Here is a 6789-nt window from a genome sequence, read left to right as displayed (position 1 = left end):
TCTGTGATACACACACACACACACACACACACACACACACACACACACACACACACACACACACATAATGAAGTCCAAGGCTGCGGCCTTTCTGTGTACTGGATCTAATAATACCTTCTGTGATTGGATGGTACATCCATAAATGCATGAAAATAGTGTAGATATTTATAGCCTAGATACATTTGTGGAGTATAGACCTTTACATAAGAAAATATGTATAGAATGATAGCATTATAGAATGACAGAATGATAGATAAAATTATGAAATGATGATAGATAGATAGATAGATAGATAGATAGATAGATAGATAGATAGATAGATAGATACAGTACATACGGAGGTTTTATTTTTATATGTATAACATTTTAAATGTGCTTCAGCAGAATTGCAGAATCAAAGCATCTCTGGAGGAGACAGTTCTGGCCTTCGACCGGGTCCAGGCAGGTCATTTAAATATATCCACCAAGCGATACACCATACAGCTACCCCAGCAAGCCTGTTTTTAACATTAGGATGTGTGTGGAGAGAGAAAAAGCAAAAAGAATCTGCAAGAGAAGACAAAGAGAGGGAAAACTCCACGTTAGACAATCAATCCAGCACAAAACTGGGAGAAAACCGGCATGGAACAAATTAATATCACAAAATACAATCGTAGATTTCATAGCAGAGCGAGTCCAGGACGTCCACACGCAAAGGTGCGATCAAACCGACAGCTGGATTCACCTTGTTTCTAGATAATTCCCCTCAGAGTAATGATCATTAGTGTTTTGTTCTTCACCCACCCACGACCTCCCTGTCTCTCTGTTTATCTGTTTTTCAGTCTGTCCGTGTGGCTGACGCATCCAAATCCCACAGTTCCCCACAGAACCCATCTGCCCGTCACTGACAGGAAGTCAGTTAATATTCCGCCCCCCTCTTTCCTCCCCTGTTCTACCCTGTAATTAAGGCTTAACGTGCTCAATGGGGAGGTAAACCCGCACACCTGAGCCCTGCTCATCACAGACGAGGACCGGCAGACGGGGTAGGAGACCTAACGAGGTGAGAGCGGCCCACAAACTTACAGTCCTGTTAGACAATTAGACACACCCCGCCACCGGGACAACAGCACCCGGTAATTATTGCGCAAATTACTAACTGCATAATCTGTTCGGCAAATGTCATGTGCGCACAAGAGTCAGAGAAGGTCCCATCGGATGGGCCCTCGCACACGCGCACCTGAAGAACTAAAACCTGCTGTTTTTAAGAGGTAAAGAGACACTTCAAGAGTCCTTCAAGCGAAGGAAGACGGATAAGAGGGCTTAATGCAAGAGGAAGTCGAAGGCTCGTACAGCTGGTGCCACACTCCTCGGATCACAGGAAGTGGTTCGTTTAAGAGGAAGACCACTTGTAGAAAAAAAAAAATATGGGAGAAATTGCAATAGAAGTCAGATGAGCCGATTGAGTTTTTGATAAATTGTTTTTTAAAGCCATTTGTTTGCAGCTATAGAGTGAGAAATGGATGGATGGATGGAACGATAGAACTATAGACAGATATATGGATGGATGGAATGATAGAACTATAGACAGATATATGGATGGATGGAATGATAGAACTACAGATGGATGGATGGATGGAACAAAGGATAGACAGAACCATATGTAGGTGGGTGGGTGAGTGGGTGGATGGATGGAAGGAAGGATGGATGGATGGATGGATGGAACAATAGATAGTTAGAACCATAAGTGGATGGATGGATGGATGAAATGATAGATAGATAGATAGATAGATAGATAGATAGATATGGTCGCCGAGTGAGCTGACTTTTCCTAAAAGGGACTGCGGTTCGTCCAGAAATATGCAGCAGGTGGGCAATTTGTCTTTGTATATGGATGTCCATGTCCACCAATATTTACCTCAGCGTTTCAACCCTTGAGAGGCCGGACGTACGGTGTAAAGGTCCCTCGTTCTCTTGCTAGCATTCACACTACAGTGTCATGCATTGCAGATTGTGTTCAGTATTGAGTTAACACATGTATTTCACTAGGTAAACAGTGTGTGTATGCAGGATGAAGTCTCTCATTCGGACTCTCCGATGGGACCACGAGCCGAGCAATATATCACTGTGTGAAATGACATCTGCAACCCTGAACACCCCTCCACTTCCAATTCTCATTTATATACAGTCACCCTTTCCTCCCGACAGAGAGGGAATGTTTAGGATTGAGACAGATTGAGGAAAAGTAAGAGAAAGGCGAAGCAAGGGCCCCGAAGGTGGCCTTGGTAGTTTCAGAAAATTTTAGTGACCGGCGTCAGTAAAAAGTGAATTTCAGCATCGCTGGGGTGGGCGTAAAGAAAGATGGCAGTCATAACGGCAAGAGGAGGCCAAAAACGCGTCTGCCGTCATTAGAGCATTAGCTTTAATTGTGTACAGTGTGTGTGGAAGTTGTTGGACAGGCCATTATCAGAATGAGTATTACGAGCTGTAATTCGCGGCCCCTGTCTTTATTTCCCCATAGAGCTGTAATGTTTCACAGCAGGTATCGGAGTAAATCAAGCCTGAAATATAGCCTTTATTTACCTCTCTCACTTGCTATCTCTCTCTCACTTGTTTTTTTTTCCTCACTCTATAGCCACAAACAAATGGCTTCACACACATGTACACAGGTGGACACACTTGTGCTAACTTCATATATACAATTCCCTGTCATTATATAGTAAATTATATAAAAAGAAAATTAAATAACCTACTATAGCCAAACACGTTTACAATTAATGTCAAAGAAAATCATTAAATTAAATTAATTATAAACGAAATTGCAGGGTATTATCACCAACAGGCAAATGTATAAGTGTTCAAAAACACACACGCTCTCATTAAGACCGCATTCAGTGGTTGCGCGCATTCGCTTGGGGTCTGTTTACCTCCGAGTTTGATTAAGTGAATTTCCACAGCTTTCTGAGCACAATGATATTCAGCTGCTGTCCACAACAGCACCGTAATTTCATCTGAATTAGAGCAGTTTCACTTCTGCATGGGGATTGAGTAAATTAGTCCTTTGTGAAAAGGCAAGCAATTACGGCCACACGGTTCTCTCTCCCTTTTGCTCTCTCCAAATGGCTCCAGAACTTTGCGGCAATGTTCGCGACCATCGGAAATAAAGAATCCAGTTAAATAGTCATTTAATGGAATATCAAGAAGAATGCAGCATTAGATGCTGGCAACGGAGAGCAAGGAAGGGAAGAAAAAATGTACTGCAATTATGTTTGATTAAAGCTATCCTTCTCAATAATCAGCATTTGTGACAGGACACAGGACTCTGGTGGCCCATGGATGCTGGGAGATGTTGAGCAATATTAAGGCCAATAAAGGGATATTAGCATAGCGCGGCCCCTGTCTTTATTTCCCCATAGAGCTGTAATGTTTCACAGCAGGTATCGGAGTAAATCAAGCCTGAAATATAGCCTTTATTTACCTCTCTCACTCGCTATCTCTCTCTCTCTCTCTCACTTGTTTTTTCTCACTCTATAGCTGCAAACAAGTGGCTTCACACACATGTACACAGGTGGACACACTTGTGCTAACTCAAAGATTATTGCAAAGCACCCATTCAGAGGTTTGAAAGTGAGATGGACCGCATCAATTTCAATAGATACAGCAAAAACATGAAGAACCCTAGAGGTACATAATAAAACCCGGAATGCATTTCAAGTACATTTACAATGTGAGCTGTGGTACAAAAATAAAAATACATGTGTATATATATATATATATATGTATATATATACTGTATATATATGGTCATGTGAACAGTGCAGGTTTCAGTCCATCTCCAACAATTTCCTGTCATTCTATTGTAAATGACATAAAAAAAATTAAATCACCTATTATAGCCAAACATGTTTACAATTAATGTCAAAGAAAATCAGTAAATTAGATTAATTATAAACGAAATTGCCGGGTATTATCACCAACAGGCAAACGTATAAAAGCGTTCAAAAACACACACGCTCTCATTAAGACTGTGTTCAGCGGTTGCACGTGTTCGCTTGGGGTCTGTTTACCTCCGAGTTTGATTAAGTGAATTTCCGCAGCTTTCTGAACACAATGATATTCAGCTGCTGTCCACAACAGCACCGTAATTTCATCTGAATTAGAGCAGTTTCACGTCTGCATGGGGATTGAGTAAATTAGTCCTTTGTGAAAAGGCAAGCAATTATGGCCACACGGTTCTCTCTCCCTTTTGCTCTCTCTAAATGGCTCCAGAACTTTGCGGCGATGTTCGCGACAGTCGGAAATAAAGAAGGCAGTTAAATAGTCATTTAATGGAATATCAAGGAGAACGCAGCATTAGATGCTGGCAACGGAGAGCAAGGAAGGGAAGAAAAAATGAACTGCAATTATGTTTGATTAAAGCTATCCTTCTCAATAATCAGCATTTGTGACAGGACACAGGACTCTGGTGGCCCATGGATGCTGGGAGATGTTGAGCAATATTAAGGCCAATAAAGGGATATTAGCATAGCTAATTATGGAAGAGCTGTAGCAGCGAAAGGGGGCCTCTGTGTATTGTAACGCGCAAAATAATTGGCTGAGGCAGTTATCAATTACACAAGACACAAATTTGGTTGTCAGAGGGAAAAAAAAGCAAAGCAGACATCTTTAATTTCACATCAGAGACCCTTCTTCCCTCGCTTTTGTTCTTCACCGGAGGCGTTCGACTGTTAGCTTCCACTGCAACTTGTCGACAAATCTGTGATAAAATGATCTGGCCGGCCGGCACGGAGTAATTAATACAACCTGTCCTTCACCGCTCTTTCTGACCAGAGGGGCCGAATCCTTATGATGGTGGCGAACGAGCGCATGAGAGAGAGAGAGAGCGGGAGAGAAAGAAGACGGGGGGCTTGTCGTTTGAAAGGACTTTGGCTTCACAGGTTGAGGTAATGAGAGAGAGAGAGAGAGAGAGAGAGAGAGAGAGAGAGAGATGATGGGGGCTTGTCGTTTGAAAGGACTTTGGCTTCACAGGCTGAGGTAATTGAGAGGAAAAAAGGGGTACGTTTCAAGCACATCAGCTCAATAACAGCCCTTAGCTCTTATCTTAACCCAAACCATCACTGGATCGTTTTCTTGCCTTCATTCAAAGGAGAAGCCCCCCTCTCAGCCTCTCCTTCACACTAATCCCACTTCATTCAGCACAAAAGACGCAAAAACAAATAAATGCAGGGGGCGATGCTTCTGTCCCGTAACCCCCATCATAATTGCCGGTTACTCTTGTCCATCATCTTGATGTATTACATTCAGTGCATTTTGTATCAGCAACAGCAGGAGCAAGTTAACTGCAGATGACAGCTACAACAAAAATCTAAGTATTATTGTTCTTTCATAGCTCAGATGCTGTTTAAGTATCAATTTTGTTTCAGAAGTTTCTTCTAAAATTAATGAAACAAACAAAAAAATCATTTTCATGTTTCAAAATTTAATTCAATGTTACTTGCCATTTCTTTGAAATGATTTGCAAAATTATTTATTGCAAATTTCTTGCAAATTCTCAATTTTTTTTCTGTGTTTGATTTACTTGTATGTGTATGAAAGTATTTTCACTTAGAAATTGCTAGTAAATTTCACAAGTAATTACAAAATAATGGCAAGTAACTGAATTAAATGAGATTTTGAAGTAGAAAGTCTCGGGGAAAAAAATTGTATTTCGAAATATACTCAGAAATAGCATTTTCTTGTTAAATGTACTAATCTGTTTTATTAACAACTGAATATATGTTTTATACTGAATAATGTATATATATATATGCAGGAGAAAAATCTGAAAATATCTTAATTTTTGTTTTAAAAATATACTAAAAAGTTCTTATTTATTTATTTATTTTATGGGACAATAATCAAGCAAGCTTTATTACCAAACAAACACAACAAAACGAACACATTGCAGTCCAATATTTGGTAGTTCCATAAATTATTGTATTGTGTTTGTTTTGTTGTCTTATATTGTCGTATTTAGACAAAAGATTGGAAAAAAAAATGCAACTGCTTTTCTTCCTGTCGTCCCAAGACAGATGAGTGGATGTAAAGAGAGGTAAAGAAATACAATGGCAGATCGGAACACACACACACACTTACAAGAGTACATTCTGCTGATTTCAGGTCCAGAAGCTGAGACGGTACACAGGCCAATACAGATCGCATTTCCAAAATGCACAAGCTCCTTGTGTCAGCTCTGGCTTCTGATTGGCTGACGGGTCTGATTGTGTCTGATTGGTCCATGGGTGCATCTCATTTGACAGCGAGACGTTTTTCAAAACCTTTAACCTCAAGTATTGAACTTCGGTGAATAACTCTTCTACACCATTTCTGGAGTGTTATTTCTTTTCTAAGCGATCAGACTTAAACTTTACACTTGGCAGACAATAAAAACAAGCATAAAAATACCACAGACGTACACTTGAGGAGAAACCAGAGGAGCCCAAAATATCAAATAAACTTGAAGAGGGCCACTTTAAACACCTAGCAACCACTGCCACAGCTGTGTACTACTGACAAATTTCATTACACCAAATACACAAAATAATGTTATTTTTAGCAACATCATATGACCCCTTTAATAAAATGCAAAAATATGAGATATATATTAGAAACTCTCTTTAAACAAGTTTAAATATGTTCAAATCAGGTTCTGAGCATCACTGCACTTGCTTGTATAATCACAAAAGTAGTGACCCGAATACACAAAGTTATCAAAGAGACATAATGTTGTATGTTTGAGCATATCTGAGCATCTGCCTAAACATATTTATGCCA

Source organism: Sinocyclocheilus anshuiensis, unplaced genomic scaffold (assembly GCF_001515605.1).
Source record: "Sinocyclocheilus anshuiensis isolate Anshui unplaced genomic scaffold, SAMN03320099.WGS_v1.1 scaffold1500, whole genome shotgun sequence".
NCBI classification, from domain to species: Eukaryota; Metazoa; Chordata; class Actinopteri; order Cypriniformes; family Cyprinidae; genus Sinocyclocheilus; species Sinocyclocheilus anshuiensis.
The sequence above is the reverse complement of the archived record's forward strand: the minus strand, read 5'-3'. Positions refer to the sequence as shown.